The sequence below is a fragment of the Carettochelys insculpta genome, chromosome 2 (assembly GCF_033958435.1).
Source record: "Carettochelys insculpta isolate YL-2023 chromosome 2, ASM3395843v1, whole genome shotgun sequence".
NCBI lineage: Eukaryota > Metazoa > Chordata > Testudines > Carettochelyidae > Carettochelys > Carettochelys insculpta.
Genome location: NC_134138.1, coordinates 173,615,488 through 173,631,029, shown reverse-complemented (window position 1 = coordinate 173,631,029; position 15,542 = coordinate 173,615,488).

Sequence of the window (15,542 nt, the reverse complement as noted above, 5' to 3'; positions counted from 1 at the left end):
TCTATGGCAGAGATCAGCTGGCAGGCGGTGGCATTGCTCACAGCACAAGCAGAGCTCTCCGGCTCCAGCATCCAGCTGTGTTTAAAGACACAGGCTCCCACAAAGCCCCAGGCAGGCAGCAGGGAGCCCACACAACTCTCCAGCACACCACAAGCTGCAAGGCTGTAGCCAGACCCACCTCGCTCCCCAGCCCCATGGACCACTGCTCCCCCTGCCAGGATGCTGGAGAGTCCTCCCAGGAGGGGAGCCAGGCACCATAGCACCAGCTCATCCCACCTCATGGACCAAGGCCAAGCTGCAGGACCTCCTCACCCTCTGGGAAGACAAGGAGGTCCTGCACCAGACAGGGTGTCCAGTGCCACAACGCAGCAGCATTTGAGCACCTTGCAAAGGGCCTCACCAGACAGGCTCACCACATCCATACCCTGACCAGGTGAGGTCCAAGGTGAAAGAGCCAATCCAGGGCTACTGCAGAGCCCAGTACATGGCCAGTGCCCACCAGCTACTTAAAGTAGCTGGACTACCTCCTTGTGCCCAAGCAGGCATGACCCCTAGCCATGATCCTCAACACTGGGGACCCCAGAACTGACCCAGAGCCCAAGATGGGACCAAAGGGGAGGACCACAGAGGAGCAGCAGCAGGCACCAGCTGCCCGCAGAGGCTCCAGACACCAAGCAATGACCTGGGGGCAAGGGGCCCCTCCTCATCAACATCCCATCTGGTCCATCCAGCCTAGAGCCCTCTCACCATACACACACATCTCCTAGAGCTGGAAGGGACCTTGGGACATCAACTAGTCCAGTCCCCAGCCCTCTTGGCAGGACCAAGCACCATCCTTAGCATCTATTTTTCCTAGTCCCTAAATGGCTTCCACAAGGATTGAACTCACAACCCTGGGTTTAGCAGGCCAATGCTCAAACCACTGAGCTACCCCTCCCCATCTCTCACCCATGTTCCTGGAGAGACCCAAAGTTATGTTCCATGTATGCCAGTTGCCACGGGGCCCAGGGAGGGGGAGTGCGGTCCCGACCAGGGTGACTGCAGCCCACCCACATGTCCGTTGGCCCCAGGGAACAGGCAGGCCAGACAGCTCTGCACCCCTGGCCTCAGAGGGCAGACGTGCAACACTCAGCACCATGCAGCCCGGGCAGCACCATGGGCCACTCAGACACAGAGGGACCGGGGGACAGGCTGAAGGGAGCTCATGCTCCCAGCATCCAGATGGGGAACCCCAGGATGTGGTCTCTGCTGGGATTCTGGGATGGGCTGGAGGGGCGGGGGGGTTCACGAGGGCTTTTGCTAGGGACTAATGACCCATTCCTCCCGCATTAATGTCTCCACAGCTCCAGCAGCTGGTAGCCAGACCAGACCAGTGACGGTCCTGGGGAGCCTGACCACAGGGGTGAGGGGGAGCAGCCCAGACCCCAATCAGGGACAGTGCAGGGCTGCCACCAGGCCATCCACTGGCATCAGCAGGGTGGGGAGGAGGAGGCAGGGGATTCAGCCCACATGGCAGCCCTGTGGGACCTGACGGGTGTGCTAGGGAGTGGCTCACCATGGAGCAGCAGGCCTGGGACCAAGTGGCAGCTAACCTGGATGTCCTGACCCAGGCTGTGTTCACCCACCTGGCCCTGGCCACTGCCCCATTGAACGCCACTCCTGCACCTGCCCCTCCCATCTCCACCCCACCGTCCCCCATGCCCCGTCACCTGTCCGTCCCCGCTCCTCCCCAACTTCGACATCTCCCCCACCCCGATCACCCATCCTACTCCCCCCCCAGCCCCCACAGCAGCACCCCTCCATGATCTCAGCCTCGAGTCCCTGGTCCCTCCCCACCTCTCCCTGGCCAGCCTCATGTTCCTGGCCCATGGATTGCTGGCCACAGCCAGCCAGATGGAGGCCTTGCCCCATCCACTCCCCCCATGCCAAGCCCAGCAAGGCCACAGGGGCTGTGCCCCAGCCATGCCTCCTCCCTCCCTGTGCCACCGGCCCTGGCCCAGCCCTGATGGGACCCCAACAGGGCCCCCAGACATGGGGAGGAAGGGGCAGGTGCAGGCAATGGGAATCCCAGATGTAGAGCCCTGTTAAGCAGTAAGGCCCCCCACCTTGACCCCAGCCCCCTGCAGGGTGCCCACCCAGGGTCGCTATGCCCCTTTAAATAGACCCCCCCCAGTCCCCATTAATTATTCCCCCCTCCTGCCTGTACATAGTTCTCCCTGGCTCCCCGTTAGCTGTTCCCCCCAACCTGTACATAGTTCCCTTGATCAAGGAGAGGCACAGTTAAGTTCCAGTAAAAGGTTTATTGTTCAGTTTTACCCTGTGTCCACTGTGCATGTGTGGTGGGGTGTTTGTGTGTGTATGCAGGGTGCTGGAGAGATGTGTGTGTGTGCAGGGTGCTGGTGGGGTGTGAGTGTGTGCAGGGTGGGGGGCTCACTATGGCCCCCACTCGAAGGCCTGGGGCAGGGCCTCCTGTACTCACAACCCTTCCTGATGGACCTGGCAGTATGGGTGGCAGGGGGCTGTTTGTACCCGCGCCCTGCTTTGGCGGCCCAGTCCTGCAGGAAGGGCTTGTGTTTTGCCTCCACCAGGTTGTGCAGGATGGTGTGGAGGCATCTAAAGTGCCCCTTCAGGTGGCCAAAGGCCCGATCAACAGTACTGCAGGCCCGGTTCAGCAGCTTATTAAAAATGTCCTGGCTAGGCTGTGTGTGCCCTATGTATGGCCTCATCAGCCAGGCCTGCAGTGGGTAGGCTGCGTTCACCACAATGCAGGGTGGTATTGTGGTGTCCCAGATAAGGACCTCCTGCCAGGGGATGAAGGTCCCCTCTGCCATGCGGTGTCCCAGCCCTAAGTTCCAGATCACCCTGGTGTCATGCGCATGGCTGGACCAGCCCACGCAGATGTCCTGGAAGCAACTGTTGGTGTCGATGAACACTTCCAGGACCATGGAGTGGTAGCCCTTATGGTTTACAAAGGCCTCGTGGCTGTGCTCCTGGGTCTGGATGGTGACGTGTGTGCCATCTAGGGCCCCAAAGCAGTTTGGGAAGCCCAACTCCTCAAAGCCCCAAATTGTGTCGTCCAGGTCCCCAATGTGGACCAGCTGCCTCAGGAGCACCTTCCTGATGGCCCAGATGACCTGCAGGGTGTGGAGGGGTGAGCTTGTGAGTGTGTGGTAGGGTGGGGTGTGGCATGCCCTCCCATCCACATCCCCACCCCTTGCCCCCTGTGTGCCTGCTCATCCCCATCCCCGCACCGTCCCTGGTGTCCCTTGCCAGGCTGCCCCCTATCCCCCACATGCAGTCTAGGTGTGACTTGGGCATGGCTTACCTCATCGAGGACAGCCCCAACAGCGGCCCTGCCCACCCCGAAATGGTGGCCGACAGATTGGTGATTGTCCAGGGTGGCCAGTTTCCAGAGGGCGATGGCCACCCTTTTCTGGAGCCGGAGCGCCAGCCTCAGGCGGGTGTCACGGTGCTGGCGGACTGGGGCAAGCCACTGGCACAGCTCCAGGAATGTTTCCTTTATCATTCTGAAGTTCTGTAGCCACCGGTCGTTGCCCCAGTCCTTCAGCACCAGCCGGTCCCACCAGTCGCTGCTTGTGGGGAAGCCCAACACATGGCAGATGACCCAGAGCACTGAGTGGGGATGTTGTGCCCTGAGGACAGCCTCCATGAGGGCGGCTAGCAAGGTGGCCACCTGGAGCTGCTGGTGCACAGCAGCCAGGACAGTGGCCAGTATGCCAGCCACAGCCTCAATGGGCGGGGGGGCACTGCTCAGGGTCCATGGGGGCCCAGAATGCCTCCTCTGCTCCCTCTCCCTGTGTGCCTGGGGACAGGTAGCTGGCCCTCAGCCTGTGCAGTCAGAGGCTTGGAGTGGAGGGCCCTTTGAAGGGATGGCAGGCAGCGGACCAGAAAGGGCTTGTCCGCCATGCAAACATGCCCACAGTGCTTTCTGTCCCTGTTCTTTCAAAAGAGGACCCTGAGACATTCTCTTTCAAAAGTGCACTGGGGGGCCTTTCAGAAGGATGGGTCAAACTTTTGGTTCCCATTTGCACGTGTGGACGCTCTGTTTCGAAGGGCCGGCTTTTGACGTTTAGTTTGGAAAGCTGTCTTTTTGAAACGGAGCTGTAGTGTAAACGCACCCTATACAAACAAGGAATTTCTGCAGCTAAGTCCCTCTAACATGAAGGTCCCAATCTAGCCATTCGAGCCACACAAGAAGACTGCTGCAACATGAATGCTGGTTTCTTTTCACTTCCGAGATACCTTTGGGCAAAACATGAAGGTCCCCAGCGTGGATCTGATTAGAGGACTTGGGCCAAGAGCAAGAAACAATCTTTAATCACAAAACATCAATTTTCAGTCTCATGTCTGTTTCAGTGGTACATGATGACATGAAAGACATTATTCCTAGAAGTGGGAGATGGATGAAACCATTGTCCCTTCAGGCCCAAGGGTGCCAGGTCAGGAGTTGGGTGATGGGTGCCAACGTTGTATGCCAAAAGACTGCTTGTTCTTCTTCCCATTGCCCAAACTGCCAGGGAGTGAGGGAAAAGTACATGGCTTGTATGAATCACACCTCTGCCCATTCCCCTCACCAGCCAGGGAAAGGGAAGAAGAGAAAGTGGTGTCCAGGTGCACATGGCTGCTGCTGTCTGTACCCAGCTGAAATGGTGACCTTGACCTGGGGTCTAGAATATTCTCAGGGATTCAGATTCTAACCATATCTGTTAGATTACATTCCATCCTCTGTATTATTTTTACTTTGGATTTTTTTCAGTGTTTGGTATTATTCTGAATTTTTGACAGCTTTCTAGTTTGGCATCCACTGCTGACTGAATGCATGGGGTTATGCCAGCATAGATACGGTGCTGTATCTATACCACTATAGTTCCCATAGCTTAAACATGCCCATACTGGTGTTACACTCTAAAACCATCCTTTACAAACTTTCTGAAAATGATCTTAATTTGCAGAAATACATTGGGTTTTGTTTACAAAGGTTTTAATGAGGCCAAACTTGTAAATTGTACCAAAGAAGCGTCTATCTCCCTATACTCATTTGCTCCCTGTTTGTGTGATAAGAATTTTAAAACAGAATGAGGAGATGGGTTCTTTCAGATATCATTGTCTGAGATTGTACATTCATTGGCGTTTTCTTGGGGAATATGACATCTGATGACAATGTTGTGTGTAGCTAAACAGAATGGACTGAGTTGCTAGTTCTAATTTTGATCAGCAGATTTAAAAAGGCAGACTGGCGATTAAAGTATAAGTTTTGAGATGACTATTTTTAATTGTTGGAGAATATTTTCTAAATGTTAAAGGTTATCAAAACATACAACGAGCAAGAGTAAATCTGGATAGAGTTTCTAGCTTCTCTGTGTAAGTGCCAACAGTGCATCATGCTTAAAACTTCATTCTCAGCAGGAGTGTGTTGTGGTGGGTGTTGATAAGTGATCTTTCTGGACAAATATAGATGAGTAAGATAGTTATATTAAGACTGGTAGTTTTACACAGGAGACAATCTTAATCAGCTGCTACTGCTCAGGTATGTGGATGTGCTCCAACTGGATCCTCCTTTAAGTTTTCAGAATGAGATTGGATGCTTTTCTCCATGATATGTTTTAGTCAAACTCAAGTTACCAAGCACAACACAGGAGAATCTGGATGAAATTCTCTTTGCATTACACAGGAGGCCACACTATGCCAGACTAGATGACCAGATAATTCTGTTTGGCCTTAAAACCTATCAGTCTCCATGTGTCTTTAATGTCTTTACCTTAATTTGCATGCTTGCGTTATTTGCTCAGTAATCCACTCTGATCTGCCTCCTATCCCTTATAATCACTTAAAATCTATTATTTTTGGTTAATAAACTTGGTTTTTTTTTAGTGAGTATGTATCAAAACTGGGTGGGAGCAAAAAGCTGTGCACATCTTCTCTACATTCAGTGAGGGAGCAATTTTCATTGCTATGTCTAGTAGCACAAATATCTGTACAATACAAGACAATACACTCCAGAGTGGGTGTGCCCTTGGGTTCTGGACAATCCCCAGGCTAAGTCTTCCCACACAGAGACTTTCTCAGTGTTTGTGTCCTTTTGTATCTGGGTATGGCCCTTCCGGTGTGTGTACTGGAGAAGGTTTGAGGGTCTTACGCAGTAAGGACAGGTTGAAGGAGACCAGGCTGGTGGAACAGGTGGATCGACAGGACCCCAGTACAACTGGTGACAACAAGGAAGTGGAAGGAATGACCCACCATAGATGCCTTTGTACATCAAGATATCAGTCACATAAGTAAATAAAAGTCAGGGGCAGGTTTGCAGTTGATTTCAGTGGGGAAAGGTTTAGGCTCTCAGAAACATTAAGTCAAATTAGGTGATAACCTGTGGTATGTCTGCACTGCATTTTAAAATCTCCAGCAGTATGTCTCAAAGCCTGGGTCTACAGACTCAAGCTTGTGCCATTGTTTTAACAGATAGTAGAGCAGATGTTCTGTTTGGGCTAGAGTGTTGACTCTGAAGCCTGGGAAAGAGGGAGAGTTTCAGCATCCCAACATCTATTCTGTTGTTTTTAGCAATGTAGTACAAGCCCTACGTACCCAAGCTGTAGAACTGGACTCTGAGACTCAAACCATGAATTTTAAAATTGTATAGCTATACCCTGTGGCTTCTTTCCTTAAAGTTTGTTTGACGCTTTCCTTTGGTTACATTTTACATTGGTTTGCATCTTTAAAAATGCATGTCAAAGTCAAACAAAGTGTCTTTTTTACACAGTTATCGATATGAAAAAATAAATTAGTCCAGGTTTCTTCAAAAAGTTGGCTTTTCGTAAACCTGGTCTGAATTTTAAGTTTCCTAACTAACCACCACACAAGCACCAAGATCTGTACTGGGAGTTTCATATTCACAGTTTGGTATGATATATTTTTAGCAGGCACTTTACCTGATTTTCTGGCTACACTTGAATTATCCCATGACACTTTGTAAATACAGTGGAGAGTTGTGAAAGGGATAGTGAAGAGAGAAGACCTCAAAATACGTTGTATATCTCTTTTAAGGTTCCCAGCTTTTAATGGCCAAAATCTTAAAGACTAAGGCTATGTTTAGACTGCGGGAAACTGTTGGCAAAAGATAGGGAAATGGTGTGCCACAGTTTGTGTTTCTTTTGCCAATGGTTCTGTTGAGAGAAGCTTTTCCAATTTTTGGCCCATACATGGGGGATTAATGTCAGGAAACCGCCCACTTGAGGCATCCCTTCTTCTTTGTGTAACGCTGGGAGACCTAGGTTGCTGGTCCTAGGAATAGAACCTGCAAGCGTAGAGTCTAAAGCCCTGCACTCTACCATATGAGTTAAAGGCCAGCTGGCTCTCAGCTAAGGCTGTAGAGCAGAGACTTCACTCACCCCAGACAAGGTCTCAGTGCCTCTGGGTACTACATGCTTCCCTGGGCTGAGGAAGGACATCCCAAGCTTCTGAGACCTTCCAGCAGTTCTTCCTGGCCAATGCACCAGTTGTAATGCTGACAGACCTGAGTTGCCAGCCCGAGGGATAAAACCTGTAAGCAGCAGGTCTAAAGCCCTGCATTCTACCACATGAGCTAAAGGCCAGCTGGCTTTCAGCTAAGGCTGTAGAGCAGAGACTTCATTCACCCCAGATGAGGTCTCAGTGCCTCTGGGTACTGCACAGGAATGTCAACAGAACACTCCCAACTGGCAGATCTCTTCTAAGAGATCTACAGTTGGATGTACGCTGTGTCAACAAAACTGTCAACAGAAGCCTGTGGTCAAGACATAGCCTAACTCTAACATGAATTCATTGTGTAACTTTTTGCAGTAAGTGTAGAGAATACTAATTCTTTTTTGAGGACATGGAATTTGTCAGTAACTGCTGTACTAATCCTACTATATACACACCTTTAGTATGCTTCTCTAAGGTCATGAATGAGGCAGCTCCAAGGGCAAAAACATTTAGGCCAACATTACCATATGAGATGGTTATTACTGAGGTTCCTTTATTGCTCTAGTGCACTATGAATTTATTAAACATGGTATGTTGAATATGCTCGTATGCCCTAATAATTTTCTAGAATAATTTTCATTATTCATTGATGATTTCCCTATGTAAAGATTTTCTCTTCAGAAGCTTTCCTCTAAAAACTACTTCTAGATCCATACATGGTTGTTTAAATGGAGTCAATGGCCGTGTCTACACGTGCCCCAAACTTCGAAATGGCCACGCAAATGGCCATTTTGAAGTTTACTAATGAAGCGCTGAAATGCATATTCAGCGCTTCATTAGCATGTGGGCGGCCGCGGCACTTCAAAATTGATGCGCCTTGCTGCCGCGCGGCACGTCCAGACGGAGCTCCTTTTCGAAAGGACCCCGCCTACTTCGAAGTCCCCTTATTCCCATCAGCTCATGGGAATAAGGGGACTTCGAAGTAAGCGGGATCCTTTGGAAAAGGAGCCCCATCTGGACGCGCCGCACGCAGTGAGGCGCGTCAATTTCGAAGCGCCGCTGACGCCTGCATGCTAATGAAGAGCTGAATATGCACTTCAGCGCTTCATTAGTAAACTTCGAAATGGTCATTTGCATGGCCATTTCGAAGTTTGGGGCACGTGTAAACGGAGCCAATGTCATTCAAGAAAATACTGCAGTATTCTACAGTAATAACACAAAGCCACATGGATGCACACACATCTTTATATAAGGAGTGTATTGAATCATTTATGCAGAGTAATGCCATATTTTATTAATAGAATCTGGTGAAATCAGGTTGAATCTGTACTAAAGGCTATCTAAGAAAGTGCTTACCTCTTCCCTACTTCACACCAATTGTATTCCCAACTTTTTTCCCTCAGAGGTGGCTAACTTGAATGTAAAATACTGAAATAGATGAATAAAATACACAGTGCAAAAATATTATAAAATCACATCTCTTCTTAACAAAATTTGCAAAGAGGTTACTAGAGATACATTATATATTTTCACTCATTATTGATGACTTCACAACCATCTCTCCCAGTTGTGCTATGCTATTACAAGGCTATCAATAACTCACGGAACTAAATGCATCCACAAATCACCATATTTGATACCCTTTGCACTGTATAGCTGACTCCTGGAAATTCAATCTCCTAAAAATGCTTGGGCTTGTCTACACTAACTCCCAACTTCGAAGGGAGCATAATAAGTAGAGTGTTGGGAGTTTATTAATGAAGTGCTGTGCTGCATATGCAGCACTTCATTAAGTAAATCCCCCTCCTCCCGCAACAACTTCAAAGTGTTAAACTTTTTGAGGAGTAAAGGGACTTTGAAGTACCCCAGGCACTTCAAAGTACCAGCGGGTGAGCCACGGCTAGACGCAAGCCGGTACTTCGAAGTTGAACACTTTGAAGTTGCCGCAGGAAGGAATTTGCTTAATGAAGTGCTGCATATGCAGCGCAGCACTTCACTAATAAACTCCCAACACCCTACTTACCATCCTTCCTTTGAAGTAGGGAGCTAGTGTAGACAAGCCCCTTGAGAGAGGATTAGAAAACTCAGTGGAATGAATTTCATTAATGAAATCAATATACATATTGAAATAAAATTAACGATAGTAACACATGTACTTTACTATAATCAATTACCCTGGGGCCTAATCCTACGCCAGGGAGTCAATGAAAATACTGTCACTGACTTCAGTGGGCTCTGAGTCGGATCCCATATAGGCAAATACCCAGAATAAGACACCTCATCAAATTAGCTGGATTTAGGAAATAGAGAAAGAGGAAAGTTGTAATGAATCCTCCGAACTGATCTTTATGCCAGGCCGTAGAGTAACAGCTGAAGCTACTCCATGGAATCTATTTCTTCCTATTGGCTGCGATAACTTAAGGGAACATAAGAATGCCATACCAGTTTCATCTAGCTTAGTATTCTGCCTTCTGACAGTGATCAATGCAGGTGCCTCAGAGGGAATGAACAAAACAGATAATCACCAGGTAAACCACCCATTTTCTCATGTATTTCAGGAAAACCAGTTTCCATGGCATCCAGGTATACAATGGTGAGCTATGAAAGAAGACTGTAGACTGATTTTTAACAGGCATAAGGGGCTGACAACAAAGGGTGTTATTTTGGGGGTGGGGTTTGTTGAGGGTGGTGGTGGGTTTTTTTTTTTTGCAGGCAGAACCATATCTACAATTCTTGATTTCTGCTGAGAATGTGCAAAATACTTCATGAATATGCACACTAGCTGTACAGATATGCAAATAAGCCACCATTTTGAATTATTTGCATCAAACTGTCAGTGCTAGGGCTCAGTGTAGACACAGCCCAGAGGTCATTGTCCACAAATAGAGAAAGGATAAAAAAATGACCATTTACATGTTACTCAACCAATCAAAGAAGCAGGATAAGGATTTAAGTGGAGCATCATTTCTATATTGCTGGATCCTGTCTATGGCTGAGTACAGAAAATGCCACGTTTTAGTTTTAAACTGCAGACTTTCGATTTGCTAAACTCTCACCTGTTAGAAATGTTTCCTGCCTCACCTCTGACCTGCGATATCTGTTATGAAATGATGCATTTTAACAACGTTTCCTTCTGCTGCTTGATTTAGCTAAGTGGCACACCAATTTTACTGCCACTTTGCTGTTGTACTGTACATCAAATTCAGCTGAAGAGCTCTATATGACGAAAGGGCTTTTTAAAGGGCTTATTGTACAGCACCTCAAAACATCTGTCTGGTGTGACAATAAGTACAATAAGTGAGCATTAAGAATGAAAGAGTTATTTGTAACCTTTTCTGAGCTGATAAGTAATCCTCTTTATATTCAATCTCTGGTTGGGAGAAGGAGGGGCTGGAATGAACTTAATGCAGAGTAACATAATCAGTAGGTAAAATGCTATCTTATTTTCTTTCACAAGCCTTTGTCACTATCTTAAAAAGCACTTGTATAAGGCCAACATGCTTATTAAAATTCATAAGGTCTTAACTTACCTACCTTTTTCACCAACTGTCAGGCTGTTTTTATCCGAATCTGTCTTCACAATCTCATTTTCACATGAAAATGGGTTACTTTTGAATGTGGTAAATATGAAAACAATGTCAATTTGATTTCTCTGTCCTCTGTTTATTTCATTCTTTGTCAATCACGTCATCCATGTTTTTCATTTGCAGCCTGAAGAATCTCTTGTTTTGTTCCATTTTTCGTATTTTATCCTATACTAAATAAAGTCCTGACAAGTAGTACTGACAGTCCCCATAGAATACCACACAGTGAGAAGTAGATGTGACATTGTGTATGTTAAAGTTCCTTCTATTCCAAGTAGCTCTTTGGCACCATTAACAAGATGAAATAAATTCATGATTTTTGTTTTGTTTTGTTTGTATTTCTGCAGTCTTGTTATCTCTGCAAAGGCTCCCAAAATGTGGAATCCTTTCATTTCTTAGTCACAGAAACTCTTCTGCCTAATGAAACTTTAGGATTGTTTTCTTGTTTGAAGATTTTTCAAAGCTAATTTGAAAGAAAGGAAGTTGGAAAGTATTGAGAGAGATAAAATAGAATTAATTCGACACTCACATTGCTGCATACGAAACACTGCATTTAGCAAAGGACAGAGCCAAAATCTGTGGCAGGACTCCATTGGCCAATTGTTACCTTGCTGCAGTCAATGAGAATTTGGCCAACGCAACTAATATCAAATAGGGTGATTTGTAGATGCATTTAGTGGATGCTATTAATCAGAATAGAATCCCATGTAGACTACGAGGATTGAAACAATTTTACAACTTTTTTCCTCACTATTATTGTAGGTGACAGCTACTTGGCATATGCACTCCTTACCTAATAGTTGATATTTACAAGTACTTATTTAAAAAATAGGATGAATAATGTCCTTTCAAAGCAAATAATTTCTCAAATATTCAATTAATTAGGATTCACAACACTGAAGTGAAATTAGTGCGTACTATAAAGACTTGTTTTATCCGTTTGCCACATTTTGGAATATCCCATGTCTTTGTCCTTCTGATAAAGCCCTGCTCTTTCCTCATACTCTCTGCTGATTGTGGATACTCACCATGGGTGCATCTACACTAGCCGGCTACTTCAAAGTAGCCAGCACAATGTCAAAATAGCACACATCGCGCCTACATGTAACGTGTGCTGTTTCGACGTTGAAATTGACGTTAGGCGGCAAGACATCGAAATCGCTATTCCTATCCGAAGATAGGGCATGTGTAGGTGATGCATGTCCCACTACTTCGAAATAGAGGGGTTCTCTATGGCAGCAATCAGCTGAGGGGTTGAGACACTCTGGCCATCCCCTGAGGGGCTCTATGGTCGCCGCGTGCAGCAGCCCTTAAAGCACCACAGACCCAGATTTCCTGTGGCAGGAAGCTAAGAGCGTGCAGGCAGCAGCACAACCACATGCTAGCCCTGCACACTTTCCAGAGGCCCCGATCTGCACATCCACCATCCATGGCATCAAACCAGCCCCCAGAGCACCCCCGATTTCAGGTGGCTTTCTGCATCAATTATCCCTGCAGGAAGTTGAGTTTTGTTGCCTAGCTAGCATATCACATTAGCGTTCTACGTTTGTTCCAGAATGTCACATGATACCTACTTCTGTGGCAGTTGCTGCTAGCACATTCTGCATTTGTGTGTGCATTTGCTTTTGTTATTTCAGGCCTGCACTGTAAACTTTGTGTGGACATGTTGCCATGTACTCTATGCATCTTCTTTCAAAAGTCAGAATTTTTAAGTCTAAAAAGGACTGAAAGGAGAACTGAAAAATCTGAAAAGGCTTTTTATAGAAACTTTTATACATCATTAACTCAGGGAATAAATCTTTAAATATTCGGCCCCCTTTGCAAGAGAGACAGTGTATGTATGAACTGATTGTTATGATTTAACACACACTTGTACCTTCAAGAGAAGGCATATGCTTTTACCTGAAATGAGAGCAACTGTTTAAGATAAAAAATTGTATGTAATAAATTTCTTAGTAGATTATAACCAGTTAAGTGTTTTTATTCATTTTAATTTAGTAACTTATTGTCTTCTTACTGTTTTCACTTGCAATTACTTGAATCCTACTTTTTATATTTCATGAAACACTTCTGTTTATTATCAAACCAAGCATAAATAATTGTTATGAGGTGTGGGGGAGGAAGCAACCACTATGCATGTCTCTCTTTCATTGAGAAAGAAGCTGAGCTCATGACCTTTCTCTGTGTAAAACTTTTAGACCAGGTAAGACAGATTTGTTTAGGGTTTCCTGTCCCATATGGGTTTTGGTTTCCTGGGTGCTGAGCTCCTCCAGAACTGAACTGGTTCAGTGTGTGCATTGTTCTACAGAGGTCAATAACCCCAACTCTGTGTCCTGTCTGGGAGGGAACAGAAGATCTAGCTCAGCAGAACAGGATGGTGGGGAACCCTAGCAGGCAGGAATTTGTGTGTCAGTGGCCTGATCAGCACAACAGAGGGTCAACACAAGGGGACTTCTGTGATTTCAATTTGTCACACGTATCAGCTGGAGCTGCCTTCCTTAATCAAACAAACTCCTTGTCTACAAGACATGGCCCTATATTGTCTGCAAGTTAAACAGTATTTAAAACAAAAACCAAAAAACCTCTAATTATATAAATGGCCTGTGACCTAATAGTTCCCTGCCATGAAAAAGAAAAGAATTATTGAAACTTTGAATTTTACTTGGCAGAATTCGTTTGTATCCTCATCTCAAGGAAAGATTTCTGACCATATTGGCCATATCCCAACTGTCGTGTCGCCCATAGCTTTGCCGTAGCAATGTTGGGAAAAGTGATGAAAATTCCTTGTTTATATACATCCAAGGAGGAGTAAAGAGACACAACCTACAAGCCATACATTGACCTCCTATCTACTGGGATGTCACATAGGCTGTGTCTACACGTGCCCCAAACTTCGAAATGGCCATGCAAATGGCCATTTCGAAGTTTACTAATGAAGCGCTGAAATGCATATTCAGCGCTTCATCAGCATGCGGGCGGCAGCAGTGCTTCGAAATTGACGCGCCTTGCCGCCGTGCGGCGCGTCCAGACGGGGCTCCTTTTCGAAAGCACGCCACCTACTTCGAAGTCCCCTTATTCCCGTGAGCTCATGGGAATAAGGGGACTTCGAAGAAGGTGGCGTCCTTTCGAAAAGGAGCCCCGTCTGGACGCGCCGCGCGGCGGCAAGGCGCGTCAATTTCGAAGCGCGGCTGCCGCCCGCATGCTAATGAAGCGCTGAATATGCATTTCAGCGCTTCATTAGTAAACTTCGAAATGGCCATTTGCATGGCCATTTCGAAGTTTGGGGCTTGTGTAGACGTAGCCTATATGTTATATCTTATTATAAAGTTTATGTTTAATTTGTGTCTGTAATTTGATCTTTAAAAGAAATGTTCTCATTTTCTTTTTAAATAAAAGCAAATGAAGTCATGAAGGCAGTGTTCCCCAGAAACCTTAGGGTAATGAATTAATGTGCCTGTACAAAGGAGAACAAATACAACTTAAGGAATCACCTTCTGTCTTCAAGCCCCTAAGGGTTTATTCTAGCTGTTTTACCCCTTCAGTTTTAAAGTGAAACTTTGGCATTGCCCTTTAAATAATCCATTTGTATTTCATTAGCAATATGAATCACAATTAATTTAGTATTGATTTGGGAGTAATATGTAATTGGAAAAGCTAATTTATTTTAAAGTGAAGAGCCTTTTGACTTTTGTATCATAATAGTAAAAATGACTATGATGTTACAGAGGTAATAGAACAAAATGGGAAGCTTACAACATTGCATTTTCACTTATATTTTCTTTTTCCCTGAATTGAGTTCACTGATTCCATGCATGTTTGTACTGTGAAGGATGAGACAGGGGCTCCAGATGTGAAGTTCTAGTACAAATACTGGCCAACGTTTTTAAATGTGATTTGGGATTATGGATGACTCACTATTTTGTTCCCCTTTTTGAGACACCTTAAAGGAACTTGATTTTCCGTGTCCTTTCAGAAACTCAGATCCATTTTAAGCCAGCTGGACATCAAAATGTTGATATACTCAAAACCATTAGTCACTTTGGAGAATGTTGGCCACAGTACCAAACTTTCCCTTATGTTTGGAATTAAGTAGATCTGAGGCCTGCTATTGAGACCCCTCTAGAGAAAAATGGCATAATCTGGGGCAGTTTGGTTACAATGGCTGATAGGCCATTGGGAAAAGTTAATTCTTATTTACTTATCAAAACAAAAAGCAGTCAAGTAGCACCTTAAAGACTAGCAAAATAGTTTATTAAGTGAGCTTTCGTGGGACAGACCCACTTCTTCAGGCTTCCTCTCTGTTACTATTCAACATGTAAGGCACTATGTTTAGCCATTTGGAATGGAGATCCATCAACTACGTGAAAAAACTCGCCCAGATCCAGACAGACGTCATCTTTGTCTGAAGAAGTGGGTCTGTCCCACAAAAGCTCACCTAATAAACTCTTTTGCTAAAGTGCTAATTGACTGCTTTTTGTTTTGATAGTGTATAGACTAGCA